The 15,826-nt window shown below is 43.7% G+C and overlaps 1 protein-coding gene across 1 annotated transcript in view; it reads right to left on the bottom strand.

Annotated features, from left to right (window-relative positions):
• IL34 (interleukin 34) overlaps positions 1–15,826 on the bottom strand; it is a 77,537-nt gene that overhangs the window by 28,895 nt on the left and 32,816 nt on the right.

The raw sequence follows: 15,826 nt of genomic DNA on the forward strand, positions 1-15,826 counted from the left end.
CACTGCACTCCAACCTGGGCAACAGAGCGAGACTCTGTCTCAAAAATAAAAATTAAAAAAAAAAAAGATACAGACCCTGAAGCTAGACCTTTTGGGTTCAAACTCTGGCTCCACCTTGCCGAGGATCCTCTTTTGCCTCAGCCTCCTCATCTGTAAAATGGGCTTGCTATGAGATTCGGACCTCAAAGGGCTATGTAAGGATTTACTGGATTTCCATATACAGAAAACTTAGAACATGAGCTGGCACACAGTACACGCTATCTTGGTATTTGCTATTGTTATCATTACTCACTCGTATTACTAATAGTAAAAAAATGGGGTTTGGAAAAACGTAGGCTTTTTCTTTTATTTTTGAATCATTTCCCCTTTTGCTGTTGTTTTTGCATTATCAATAGAGATCTGTGAGCAAAATACTTACCTGATTGTGAAAGAAGGCAAGAAAGAAGCCCAGCGTAGGACCAGTCAATGAAACCCTTGAACACTGGAAACCGCTCCTGCTCAAGGAAGCTGCTGATGTTCTGCTGAAGGACTCCAGCTTCTGACCTCTGACCCTTGACTTAGAGCCAGGTGCCTACCACAACACGCTTGGGCCAGACCTACCCACAAGGAGATAGATTTCCCTGCATTCATTCACTTTTTTTTTTTTTACTTAAACCAGTTTATTTGTTTCAAAACAAACAAACAAACTGGGCTGGTGCAGTGGCACATACCTGTAATCCCAGCATTTTCAGAGGCTGAGGCAAGAGCATTGCTTGAGCCCAGGAGTTTGAGACCAGCCTGGGCAACATAGTGAGACCTGATCTCTACAAATAATTTTTTGTAATTAGCTAGATATGGTGGCATACCCATAGTCCAGGTACTCAAGAAGCTTGATCCCAGGAGATCCAAGCTGCAGTGAGCCGTGGGTGACAGAGAGAGACCAGTTTGGGTGACAGAGAAAGGCCTTGTCTCAAAAAAATAATAAACAAGTATAAAATATCATGGGAAAGCCTATGCAGCTAAGCTATTGGGAGGATAAGAAACCACCAATCAGGGGACCAGGGAGAGAGTGGGGGGGTCAGAAGGCAGGAAAGTTTCCCCAGGGAAGGGGATGACTCCAGTTTTTGTCTTTTTTTCTTTTTTCTTTATTTTTTTAGATAGGGTATTCACTCTGTTTCCTCAAACTCCTGGACTCAAGTGATCCTTCTGCCTTGGTCTCCCAAGTATCTGGGACTACAGGTGCACACCACCATGCCTAGCTAAGTTTTACAATTCTTTTTTAGAGACAAGGTCTCGCTAAATTGCCCAGGCTGGTCTTGAACTCCTGAGCTCAAGTGGTCCTCTTACCTTGGCCTCCCAAAGTGCTGGAGTTACAGGCATGCGCCATCACATCCAGCCCGATTCCAGTTTTTTGTTTTGTTTTGTTTTGTTTTTTTGAGACAGAGTTCTCGCTCTGTCACCCAGGCTGGAGTGCAGTGGCACGATCTCGGCTCACTGCAAGCTCCACCTCCCAGGTTCACGCCATTCTCCAGCCTCAGCCTCCTGAGTAGCTGGGACTACTGGCACCCGCCGCCACACCCGGCTTTTTTTTTTTTTTTTTTTTTTTTGTATTTTTAGTAGCGACAAGGTTTCACCGTGTCAGCCAGGATGGTCTGTATCTCCTGACCTCGTGATCCGGCCACCTCGGCCTCCCAAAGTGCTGGGATTACAGGCGTGAGCCACCGCGCCCGGCCGATTCCGGTTTTCAAACCTCCCAGAGAGCTCCCTCTGGTTGGAAGCAGGGCTAATTCAAAAGCAGCCCGTGGCTTCTAGCAGAGTGCATGGGTCCACTTTTTACACTGATTTGTAGCATAGAGAAAGATCCAGAAATATACTCTCAAATAATTTTAAAGAAGAAAACAAAGCTGAATGCCTGGGATATCCACTGCATTGCTGTTTACACTTGAAGCAAAAAACAAAACAAAACAAAACAACACAACACAAAAAAACCTGGAAACCACCTACATGTCAAACCACAGAAAAGCAGTTAGCAAAATCTGAGAACTGGTATATACTGAGTGCTGACCACGTGCCGATTGCTTTGAATAGAGCATAGCAAAATAATTATACCTTTTTGTCCTTGCAGCAACCGTGAGAATCAAACCTCCCAGTCTCTGAAAAAAGTCAGATTCAAAGAAGACAGAGGAAAGAAGTCTCTTGAATCAACACGGTGAAACTATTTGACATCCTTATATATGTATATACGAAATTAAACTCAACCTTATCTCATACCATGTACAGGAATTAACTTGGCCAGGCACCGTGGCTCACGCCTATAATCCCAGCACTTTGGGAGGTCGAGGGGGGCAGATCACCTGAGATCAGGTTCACCTGCCTGGCCAACGCGGTAAAACCCCGTCTCTACTAAAAATACAAAATTAGCCGGGCGTGATGGTGCGTGCCCGTAATCCCAGCTGGGGAGGCTGAGGCAGGAGAATTACTTGAACCTGAGAGGCAGAGGTTACAATGAGCTGAGATCACACCATTCCAGCCTGGGCAACAAGAAAATCATCTCAAAAAATAAATAAATAAATAAAAAGAAATTAACTTGACATGGACCATAGACTAAATTGTAAAACCTAAAACTTCTAGGAGAAAATCTTGGTAACTTTTGATTCTTATATATGACACCAAAAGCACAAACCACTTTAAAAATGGGGAAGGATCATCCATGCAAAGCTAGAGGTAAAAAGAAAAAATAAATTTAAAAAATTAAAAATGGGGAACGGGGCCGGGCGCGGTGACTCAAGCCTGTAATCCCAGCACTTTGGGAGGCCGAGGCGGGCGGATCACGAGCTCAGGAGATTGAGACCATCCTGGCTAATACAGTGAAACCCCGTCTCTACTAAAAATACAAAAAATTAGCCTGTAGTCCCAGCTACTCAGGAGGCTGAGGCAGGAGAATGGCATGAACCTGGGAGGCAGAGCTTGCAGTGAGCCAAGATTATTGTGCCACCACACTCCAGCCTGGGAGACAGAGTGAGATCCTGTCTTTAAAAAAAAAAAAAAAAAAAAACTGGGGAAGGGGCAATAGGTGCTATTTAGAATCATGTTATATTGTTATATTAGAGTATTAGAGTATTCTTCCTCTTCTTCTTTTTTTTTTTTTTTTTTTTTGAGACAGGGTTTCTCTCTGTTGCCAAGGCTGGAGTGCAGTGGCACAATGAGGCTCACTGCAGCCTCGAACTCCTGGGCTCAAGGCATCCTCCCACACTGCTAGGACTACAGGTGCACTCAATCATGCCCAGGCTGGTCTCAAACTCCTGGTCTCAGCCTACCCAAGTGCTGGGATTATAGGCATGAGCCACCACACTAGGTCAGAGTATTCATTTTTTACAGTTATTATCTATGTCAAGCAATGTGAATCTTCTATTTATGCTAGTGATACAAAGTTTCCGTTTTAAATCAATGTGGTTAAGTTTCTAGTCTGTAAATGAACCAAGGGAAAACATGCAGGTATGAAATACAGACCCTGGGCCCGGCGCAGTGACTCACACCTGTAATCCCAGCACTTTGGGAGGCTGAGGCAGGGGAATCACTTGAGGCCAGGAGTTTGAAACCAGCCTGGTCAATATGGAGAAACCCTGTCTCTACTACAAATACAAAAATTAGCTGGGCAAGGTGGCTCACACCTGTAATCCCAGCTACTCAGGAGGCTGAGGCAAGTGAATTGCTTGAACCTGGGAGGTGAAGGCTGCAGTGAGTTGAGATCGTGCCACTGCACTCCAACCTGGGCAACAGAGCGAGACTCTGTCTCAAAAATAAAAATTAAAAAAAAAAAAAGATACAGACCCTGAAGCTAGACCTTTTGGGTTCAAACTCTGGCTCCACCTTGCCTTGGGCAAGGTGAGGATCCTCTTTTGCCTCAGCCTCCTCATCTGTAAAATGGGCTTGCTATGAGATTCGGACCTCAAAGGGCTATGTAAGGATTTACTGGATTTCCATATACAGAAAACTTAGAACATGAGCTGGCACACAGTACACGCTATCTTGGTATTTGCTATTGTTATCATTACTCACTCGTATTACTAATAGTAAAAAAATGGGGTTTGGAAAAACGTAGGCTTTTTCTTTTATTTTTGAATCATTTCCCCTTTTGCTGTTGTTTTTGCATTATCAATAGAGATCTGTGAGCAAAATACTTACTTGATTGTGAAAGAAGGCAAGAAAGAAGCCCAGCGTAGGACCAGTCAATGAAACCCTTGAACACTGGAAACCGCTCCTGCTCAAGGAAGCTGCTGATGTTCTGCTGAAGGACTCCAGTTTCTGACTTCTGACCCTTGACCTCCGAACTCTGACCCTTGACCTCCAACCTCTGACGTGTGACTAGCAAGGGGCCTTAAGAGTAAAAGAACAGACTGTGGAGCACCCACACTGGTGCTGCGACAGTAGACAAAGGGCCTCCAACAGGCTTTTGTGCTTCCTGAGAGCAGCAGGAGACAAAAGAAAAGAAAACAAAACAAAAAGGAGCGGGGTAGACTGCAGCAACTGGAGGGTGTTTAGCTTGAGAGCTCTGTGATGGAAACCTCTGCAGAGGGGTTATCCCCTCTATGGATCAAAGAAAATATCTGTCGCCAAGAAAATCACTGAGTTCGCAGGATGCATGGTAACTGGGGCCCTCCACATTACCCTTGAGAGTATAAGCTGGGATTGTCATTTTGGAAGACTGGAGATTCTAACAAAGTTAAACACATACCTAGCCTCTGACCCAGCAATCCCACTCCTAGAATTTAACCTAGAAAAATCAAACTCTATGGCCACAAGATGAATGACCAAGAATGCGTACTGCTGCTGTATTCATACTGTGAATCTTAGGCACTTCTAAAACTGAAAATCATCCAAATATCCACCAACAGAAGACTGAATGTATGAACTATGCCATAATCAGACAGTGGATTATTACTCTGAAATTAAAAGGAACAAACTGCTGATCTGTGCAGCAACATGGATGAATCTCAAAAACATTATTTTGAGCAAAAGCAGCCAGACACAAAAGCGTGCACACTACGTAATTCCAGCTATTTGAATGCAAGAACAGGTCAATAAACTAATCTATGGTGATAGGAATCAGAACTGTGGTTATTCGGGGTGGGTGGTGGTGGTAGGATCTGACTGGAAAGGGGCATTAGGATCTCGACTCACTGCAACCTCTGCCTCCTGGGTTCAAGGAATTCTCCTGCCTCAGCCTCCTGAGTAGCCGGGCTTATAGGCACGTGCCGCCACACCCAGCTAATTTTTGTATTTTTGGTAGAGACAGGGTTTCACCATGTTGGCCAGGCTGGTCTCAAACTCCTGATCTCAGGTGATCCACCCGTCTCGGCCTCCCAAAGTGCTGGAATTACAGGAGTGAGCCACTGTGCCCAGCCTGGAAATGTTCTATCTCTTCTTTGTTAGAGTGGTGGTCACATGGGTACACATAATTGTCAATAAAACATATCTGTACTGGGTTGAACAGTGCCACCTGCCCCCAATTCATATCTTACCTGGAATCTCAGAATATGACCTTGTTTGGAAACAGAGTATTTGCAGACATCATTAGTCAAATGAGAGTGTGGTCATACCAGATTAGTAGGCCCAATCCAATGACTGATGTCCTGATAAGAAGAGAGAGATGGCCGGGCACAGTGGCTCATGCCTATAATCCCAGCGTTTTGGGAGGCCGAGGCAGACAGATCTCTTGAAATCAGGAGTTTGAGACTAGCTTGGCCAACATGGTGACACCCCATCTCTACTAAAAATACAAAAATTAGCTGAGCATGGTGATGCACACCTGTAATCCCAGCTACTCAGGAGGCTGAGGCAGGAGAATTGCTTGAACCCAGGCGGCGGATGTTGCAGTGAGCCAAGATCACGCCACTGCACTCCAGCCTGGGCGACGGTGCAAGACTGTGTCTCAAAGACAGAGAGAGAGAGAGAGAGAGAGAGAGAGAGAGAGAGAGAGAGAGACAGGGAGAAGACCACATGATGATTGAGAAACCGCAGTGAGGTCCACAGGCCATGCAGCACCAGGAATTGTATGCAGACACCAGAAGCTAGGAAGAAGCAGGAAAAGATCCTCCCCTAGAGCCTTCAGAGAGATCACGGCCTTGCCAGCACCTTGATCTTGGATTTCTAGCCTCCAGATCTATGAGAGAATACATTTCTGTTGCTTTAAGCCACCAAATATGGTACTTTCTTATGGAAGCTCTGGGAAATTACTATACCACCGAACTGAACATTTAAGATTGTGTATTTTGGCCAGGCACAGTGGTTCACGCCTGGAATCCCAGCACTTTGGAAGGCCGAGGTTGGAGGATCGTTTGAGGCCTGAAGTTTGAAACCAGCCTGGGCAACATAGGGAGACCACGTCTCTAGAGAAAAAAAATGTTTTTTTAATTAGCCAGGCATGGTGGTGCTCGCCTGTGGTCCCAGCTACTCAGGAGGCTGAGGCAGGTGGATCACTTTAGCCTGGGAGGTCAAAGCTGTAGTGAGCCATGATCGTGTCACTGCACTCCAGCCTGAGCAACAGAGTGAGACCCTGTTTCAAAAAAAAAAAATATATATATATATATATATATACACACACACACATATATATATATGTATATATATATGTGTGTGTGTGTGTGTGTGTGTGTGTATATATATATATATCAGTCTGGGTGCCTGTAACCCCAGCACTTTGGGAAGCTGAGGAGGGCAGATCACTTGAGCTCAGGAGTTTGAGACATGCCGGGCAACATGGTGAAACCCCGTCCCTACTAAAAATTCAAAAATTAGCCAGGCGTGGTGGCATGCACCTGTGGTCCCAGCTACTGAGGAGGCTAAGGTGGGAGGATCACTTGAGCCCAGGAGGTCGAGGTTGTAGTGAGCCATGGTTGTGCCACTGCACCCCAGCATGGGCGACAGAGACCCTGTTTCAAAAAAAAAAAAAATGTGTCCTGATAAGACACATTTTAAGTAAGAATTTTATTTTAAATAAGTTATACTCCAATTTTAACAATAGAAAATTACTCTTTGGAAACAGCAAGCTGGCGATGAAGGCTCCAACCTGGCTCATGCTTCATCAAATGAGACAGAACCCCCAAAAGAAAGCCAGCCCAATGCTACTCTGAACTCACCTTGAGAGGCAGTACTTGGCCACTGACCAGCCAGATCCCTCCCATAGCTCTCCCTTCTTGCTCATCTATCACGAAAAAACTGTCCCTTCTGCCCACAGCAAAAATGCCCCCTTCATTCTCTCAAACACAAACACCATGTGGTCTCTGCAGCACTACCCCAGAGACCCACTTTGCAGATGCTCCATTGGAAAGCCACTGCCCCGCTTATAAGAGCGCTCTCTTCCTTGGAGTTTAAGCCCTTAGGACCCCCTGGTCAGGAGCCTAGAGCGTTGGCCCATATCCTCTTCCCATTCATTCACAGATGTGTTCCCCAAAATGCCCACCTGAAGGAATCTTCAGCTCCATTCCTTTGGTTCCTATAGCCTAAACACTTACAAAAGAAGATTTTGTTTTTAACTTCATTATTTTGCTTAATGGTAGAAGCCTAGACCTTGAGAACAGGCCCATCTTTTGTCTAAGCACACCCTGCAGATATCTGCTTGAGGAATAGGTTCAGTGAAGGTCAGAAATGGCCACTGAATGCAGAGACCACCTAGCTCAATCCCTACTGCATGATCTTATCCCCACAGGCTCCTCCACATTCACTGGGTGCTTACCATGTCCCAAGGAATTTTCCAAGCACTAACTAATTGCCTCCCAACAAGGCTGGAGTTGAAAACCATTATCTTCTCTCTCTCTCTTTTTTTTTTTTTTTTTTTTGAGACAGGGTCTTACTCTGTCACCCAGACTGAAGTGCAGTGGCGCAATCTCCACTCACTGCAGCCTTGACCTCCCCAGGCTCAGGCAATCCTCCCACCTCAGCCTCCTGAGTAGCTGGGATTACAGGCATGCAACAGCACACCCAGCTAATTTTTTGTATTTTATATATATATATATATATAATTTTTTTTTTTTTTTTTTTTTTTGGTAGAGATGGGGTTTTGCCATGGTGCCCAGGCTGGTCTTGAACTCCTGGGCTCAATATTATCATATTCTCTTACTGATGAGGAAATGGAGGACCAGAAGGATGAGGTAACTTGTCTGAGATCATAGAGTAAGCTGCAAAACAGGGACCATCTTAACCACTGGGCTGCTCCGCCCAGTGTATACCTGTTTCTAGGGATTAAGTACCACATTCTCCAGTGACCAAGAACATAAAGGTTTTTCTTTGTTACTGGCCCAGACTATTTTAACTTTTTAATTTTTCCACTCTTCTTGAGAAACACCAGGGAAGTGAGTCCCAAGTTTTGTTTTATAACAGCCCAGAGACTCTAAAAGGTCATTGGGACATCCTCCAAAACATGATATAAACAAAGCTGAGTATAACAGGATAAAGATTCTTTGGTTTTGTTTTTAGGGTTTTAATATGTTTTGCTTTGTTTTAAAAGTTAATAAAAACAAGAATAAATTGGAAAAGACTGTAGTTTTTTCTAACTCCGTGGGAAAACCCAGTTTCTATTCTCCCTGACACCAGAAAGGACTTTGAGCTGGGATTCTTGGAAGAGAATCAAACCAATAATTTCTTACTGCAGGAAAGGAGACTTAGGCCTATGGGTACTGGCCCTGTCCATGTCCACAGACCATGTCCACAAGAGTCCACAGTAGCTATTGGCTCAGTCAAAGGAGCTTCTCCAGTTGGGGGCACAAGACACTGAAAAATCGAAGAGACTTTATTCCAAGAGTGCAAGGATGGTTCAATATTAGGAAGCTTCTTAAGATAACATAACACAGTTAGTCTTCTGTGTCCATGGATTTTGCATCTTCAGTTTCAACCAACCACAAATTGAAAATGTAGTTTAGGCTACCATATGATGGGGCAACCCCACTGCCAGGTATATACCCAAAAGAAAGGAAATCAGTATATTGAAGACATATCTGTACTCCCATGTTTATTGCAGCACTATTCACAATAGTCGAGATTTGGAAGCAACCTGAGTGCCCATTAGCAGATGAATATATAAAGAAAATGTGACCCGAGCTTGGTGGCTCACTCCTGTAACCTCAACAGTTTGGGAAACTGAGACCAGAGGATCAGTTGAACCTAGGAGTTTGAGGCCAGCCTGGGCAACATGGCGAAACCCCATCTCTACAAAAAAATAAAAAAATTAGCCAGATGTGGTAGTGTGCCTGTAGTCCCAGCTACTTGGGAAGCTGAGGTAGGAGGATCAATTGAGCCTGGGAGATTGAGGCTGCAGTGAGCCATGACTGCACTGATCATGCCTGGGTGACAGAGTGAGACCCTATCTCAGAAAAAAAAAAAAAAAAGAAGAGGAGGGGGAGAGGAGGGGGGGAGAAGGGAGGGGCCAGGCTCATGGTTCATGCCTGTAATCCCAGCACTTTGGGAGGCTGAGGCTGGCAGATCACCTGAGGTCAGGAATTCGAGACCAGCCTACCCAACGTGGTGAAGCCTCGTCTCAACTAAAAATACAAAAATTGACCAGGCATGGTGCTGCACACCTGTAATCCCAGCTACTTGGGAGGTTGAGGCAGGAGAATCACTCAAACCTGGGAGGCGGATGTTGCACTAAGCTGAGTTCACATCACTGTATTCCAGCATGTGCGACAGAGACACTCCATCTCCAAAAAAAATTAAAAAGAAAGAAAGAAGGAAAGAAAATGTAGTATATATACAGAATGGAGTACTATTCAGCCATTAAAAGAATGAGATCCTGTCATTTGTAACCACATGAGTTCATCATTATGTTAAGTGAAATAAGCAGGCACAGAAAGATAAATATTACATGTTCTCACTTGTATGTGGGTACTAAAAATTAAAACAATTAAACTCATGGAGATGAAGAGTAGGACAGTTACCAGAGGCTGGGAAGGGTGGTTGGTGGATGGGAAGAAGTGGAAATTATGGTTGGTGGGTACAAAAACATAGACAAAATGAATAAGACCTAGTATTTGATAGCTATATATACCTACTATGTACCCACAAACATTTCAAATTAAGAAAAAAAAAAAATGTAGTGAGGTCTGCAATGATTGCTTTGTACTGAACATGTACAGACATTTTTCTTGTCATTACTCCCCAAACAAGATAGTATAACAACTATTTATATAGTATTTACATTGTATTAGTTATTATAAGTAATTTAGAGATGATTTAAATTACATGGGAGGGTGTGAGTAGGTTATATGCAAATACTATGCTATTTTATATAAGGGACCTGAGCATCCATGGATTTTGGTATCTTTGGGGGTTCTGGAACCAGTTCTGCAAGTATACGAAAGGACAACTATAGTAGGTTCTGGGAGATCTGTAAATGCTAGATAACATTTAACAAAATTCCAACACCTTTTCCTGATAAAAATCAGGAAAAGTAGGAATTGATGGATAATTACCTAACATGATAAAATACCTCAACCTCAGATAAAGGCCAGCATTTTGCATAACTTAGAATCACCAGAAGCATTCCCACTAAAGAAAGAAGCAACACAATTATGCTCACTACCATTATACAGGAGGTAATAGCCAATGCAATTACATCAGCAAACGAAGTTAGAGATACAATAGTTTTTTTGTCGCCCAGGCTGGAGTGCAGTGGCTCGATCTTGGCTCACTGCAAACTCCACCTCCCAGGTTCATGCCATTCTCCTGCCTCAGCCTCCCGAGTAGATGGGACAACAGGTGCCTACCACCATGCCCAGCTAATTTTTTGTATTTTTTTTTAGTAGAGACGGGGTTTCACCATGTGAGCCAGGATGGTCTCGATCTCCTGACCTCATGATCCATCCACCTTGGCCTCCCAAAGTGCTGGGATTATAGGTGTGAGCCACCACGCCAGGCTGAGATACAAGAGTTAAAAAGGAGGAGGTGAAGTTATTTCCACTTGTAGATAAGATGATTATAAATCTAGAACATCCAAGAGAATCAACTAAGAAACTACTATAAACAATAGCCAGAGGCCATGTACGGTGGCTCATGCCTATAATCTCAGTGCTTTGGGAGGATCACTTGAGGCCAGGAGTTTGAGACCAGCCTGGGCAACATAGCAAGACCCTGTCTATACATAAAAAACACAAAAGTTAGTTGGACACAATGTTACATGCTTGCTGTCCCAGCTCCTTGGGAGGCTGAGGTGGGAGGATCATTTGAGCCCAGGAGTTCGGAGCTATAGTGAGCTGTGATTGAACCACTGCACTTTAGCCTGGGCAACACAGTGAGACCCTGTCTCAAAAACAAACAAACAAAAAGGCCGGGTGTGATGGCTCATGCCTGTAATCCCAGGACTTTGGGAGGCCAAGGCGGGTGGATCAATTAAGGTCAGGAGTTCAAGGCCAGCTTGGTCAACATGGTGAGACCCCATCTCTACTAAAAATACAAAAGTTAGACAGGCATGGTGGCAGGTGCCTGTAATCCCAGCTACTTGGGAGGCTGAGGTAGGAAAATCGCTTGAACCCGAGAGCCGGAGGTTGCAGTGAGCCAAGATCATACCATTGCACTCCAGCCTGGGCAACAGAGCGAGACTCCATCTCAAAAAATAAATAAATAAATACAAACAAAACAAACAAACGCACACACTAGCCAGTTAGAAAAGAGACCACTTATATAACAACAAAAATGTAAAATACCTAGAAATAAACTTACCAAGAAATGTGCAAGATATATACTAAAAAACTGTAAACAATGCTAAAGGACACAGAAGAGTTAAACAAATGGAAAAAGATATACTGTGTTCTTGGATGTGAAGATTTAACACCATAAGTAGGTCCAGTTCTCTGAAGTTAGTGTACAAATTTAAAGCAATCCCAATGCATTTCACAAGACAGTATATTTAAATGTCTAATAAACATATAATAAGATGCTCAAACACAATTAATTACCACTACACACACACCAGAGTAAATAAAATTAAAAAGACCAAAAAATCCAAGTGTTGCAAGGATGTGGAATAACTGGAATTCTCAGACGTTTCTGGAAGGAGGGTAAATTGTCACACATCTACTTGGAAAACAGTTTGGCAGTATTTTCTGAAATTCAACATGTGTGTATCCCACAGCTTAGCAATTTCTTTCATAAGTTAGTACCCAACAGAAATGTGTATACATGGGCACCAAAAGTCATGTGTTACAATGTTCATGGCATGTGGATAAACCACACAAATAAAATGTTGAGCAAAAGAAACCAGACACAAAAGAATACATGTATTTGAAGTTTTTTTAAAAACACAGCAAAACCAATCTATGACAAGAAGTAAGGGCCGGACACAGTGGCTCACACCTGCTATCCCAGCACTTTGGGATCTGAAGTAAGCAGACTGCTTGAGCCCAGGAGTTCAAGACTAGCTTGGACAACATAGTGAGATTCCCATCTCTACAAAAGAATAAAAAATTAGCCAGGCAGGCCGGGCGCGGTGGCTCAAGCCTGTAATCCCAGCACTTTGGGAGGCCGAGACGGGCGGATCACAAGGTCAGGAGATCGAGACCAGCCTGGCTAATACGGTGAAACCCCGTCTCTACTAAAAAATACAAAAAACTAGCCGGGTGAGGTGGCGGGCGCCTGTAGTCCCAGCTACTCGGGAGGCTGAGGCAGGAGAATGGCGTAGACCCGGGAGGCGGAGCTTGCAGTGAGCCGAGATGCGGCCACTGCACTCCAGCCTGGGCGACAGAGCGAGACTCCGTCTCAAAAAAAAAAAAAAAAATTAGCCAGGCATAGTGGCTTGTGCCTGTAGTCCCAGCTACTTGGGAAGATTGCTTGAGTCCGGGAGGCAGAGGCTGCAGTGAGCCTAGATACTAGCACCACTGAGCTCTAGCCTGGGCAACAGAAAGAAACCCTGTCTCAAAGAAAGACAAAGAAAAAGAAGAGGGGATGGGAGGAAGAGGGGAGAGGAGGGGGAGGGGAGGGAAGGGATGCATCTTTGGAGGGAGGGTGGGATAGTGACTGTTTAGGGATCTGAGTTGGGGGTTTCTACACGCTGGTAATAGTTGCAAGGGTGTGTTCACTTTGTGATAGCTCATCGAGCTGTATACTTCCAATTCATTTACTTTTCTGTATGTGCGTTATACTTCAGCTTTCCTCTGTGTTTGTGGAATTAGATATTAGATTTAAAGTTCAAATGGAAAAAAATGAGCAAGAATAGCCTGAAAGAGCTCAAAATATAAGGGGAACGTCCTTTTCATATATTAAAATATATTTTTTAGGGCCAGGCTTAGTGGCTCAGGCCTGTAATCCCAGCACTTTGAGAGGCTGAGGTGGAAGGATCCCTTGAGTCCAGGAGTTCAAGACCAGCCTGGGCAACATAGGGAGACCCTGTCTCTATAAGAAATATATATTTTTTAAAATATTATCAACCTCAATAAACAAAACAGTGGGAACTTGAATGAACATGAATAGAAAGAGAAACTAACAGAAAAGAGTAGCAAGTTCTGAAACAGACTCAAATACATATAGAGAAAAGAGCTCACAATAAACAGCTTATGATAAAATAGCTTCTCAATTTGCTGAAAATGTCATCTGGAAGAAAAAATAAGATTGGATCTACTCCTCAGAGCACACATCAGGATAAATTCCAAAAGGATCAAAAACTGAATATAAAATAATAGAAGAAAACATGGGACACATCATGTTTTTGGCTGGGTGTGGTGGCTCCCACCTGGAATTCCAGCCCTTTGGGAGGCTGAGGTAGGCAGATCACCTGAGGTCGGGAGTTCAAAACCAGCCTGATCAACATGGTGAAAACCTATCTCTACTAAAAATACAAAACTAGCTGGGCATGGTGGCACATGCCTGTAATCCCAGCTACTTGGGAGGCTGAGGCAGGAGAATCACTTGAACCTGGGAGGCAGAGGTTGCAGTGAGCTGGGATTGCGCCATTGCATTCCAGCCTGGATGACAAGAACAAAACTCCATCTCAAAAAAAAAAAAAAAAAAAAAACCCACACACACACACACACATCATGTTTTCTTAAAGCAGGAAGGTTTTGGTACCTATGATTAAACATTCAGAAACCATAAAAGAAAAGACTTTGGGAGGCCGAGACGGGCGGATCACGAGGTCAGGAGATCGAGACCATCCTGGCTAACATGGTGAAACCCCGTCTCTACTAAAATATACAAAAAACTAGCCGGGCGAGGTGGCGGGCGCCTGTAGTCCCAGCTACTTGGGAGGCTGAGGCAGGAGAATGGCGTGAACCTGGGAGGCGGAGCTTGCAGTGAGCTGAGATCCGGCCACTACACTCCAGCCTGGGCGGCAGAGCAAGACTCCGTCTCAAAAAAAAAAAAAAAAAAAGAAAAGACTGATAAATTTGACTCCATAGAAATAAAACCTTGTATATACTAAACCCAAGAAATCAACAAAATAAAAGAGAAACACTAAACTGAATGCAATTTATATCAAAGGCACAAAAGACTAATCTCACTAATATGTAAACAGCTCGTAGAAATCAAAAAGAAAAAGCCAACAATTTAATTTTTAAAATAAGCAAACAAGATGAGTAAGACAGTCATAGAAAAATAAATAGGCCTTAAACATATTATACATTTAAAACTTTTCATAACAAATTTAAATTAAGACTACATTGAGTTCCTGTTTTTCACCTATCAGATTGGTAAAAATCCAAAGATATAAATCCAATTTAATATGTTGGCAATGATGTGGGGAAACTAATTTTTCATCCAAAGCTGATGGAAATATAAATTGGCATTAACCTTATGGAGTGGAAATTGGCAATATCTCTCAAATTACAAATGCAGATACTTAGCAATACCGTTTCTGGGAATTTATCCTGCATATATAGTATGCACCTGCAACAGGCCACATGTATGAGATTCGTCATCTCCTCAGTGTCTGTGATAGCAGATGGTATAACCTGCATGTTCACCACACAATAGTATAGCATGATAGATTCAGTAAAACAAGCAAGACACTGAACGGTGTGTATTCTGTGTTGGAATCTCTGTTCAGCAGAGGGGGCAAAGCTTTTATCTATAAGTATCTGTGGAAGGGGTTTGGTGGGGGGGACGTTTTTTATTGAGACAGGATCTCAATCTGTCACCTAGGCTGGAGTGCAGTGGTGCCATCTCAGCTTGCCGCAACCTCCACTTCCTGGGCTCAAGCGATCCTCCACCTCAGTCTTCCGAGTAACTGAGACCACGGGTGTGCACCACCACAATCAGCTATTTTTTTTGTATTTTTGGTAGAGATGGGGTTTCACTGCATTGCCCAGGCTGGCCTGGAACTCCTAAGCTCAAGTGATTTGCCCACCTCGGACTCCCAAAGTGCTGGGATTATAGGCATGAGCCACTGCGCCCAGCCCTTTCATCTATCTGTATCTCTATCTATATATTTGTATATGCTTGCATTTGCATAAAGTGAATATATTAGAATAATTCACACTAAAGCGTGAAATATTGGCAACTCAGACACCTTTCAGAGACAGTGTATCTTTATTTTATTTAATTAATTTATTTTATTTTATTTTATTTATTTATTTGTTGAGATGGAGTCTCGCTCTGTCACCAGGCTGGAGCTCAGTGGCACGATCTCAGCTCACCGCAACCTCCGCCTCCTGGGTTCAAGCAATTCTCCTGCCTCAGCCTCCTGAGTAGCTGGGACTACAGGTGAGCGCCACTACGCCCAGGTAATTTTTGTACTTTTAATAGAGACAGGGTTTCACCATGTTAGCCAGATGGTCTCCATCTCTTGACCTCATGATCCACCCGCCTCAGCCTCCCAAAGTGCTGGGATTACAGGTGTGAGCCACCGCGCTCAGTCTGTGTATCT

The sequence above is a fragment of the Macaca mulatta genome, chromosome 20 (genome assembly GCF_049350105.2).
Source record: "Macaca mulatta isolate MMU2019108-1 chromosome 20, T2T-MMU8v2.0, whole genome shotgun sequence".
NCBI lineage: Eukaryota > Metazoa > Chordata > Mammalia > Primates > Cercopithecidae > Macaca > Macaca mulatta.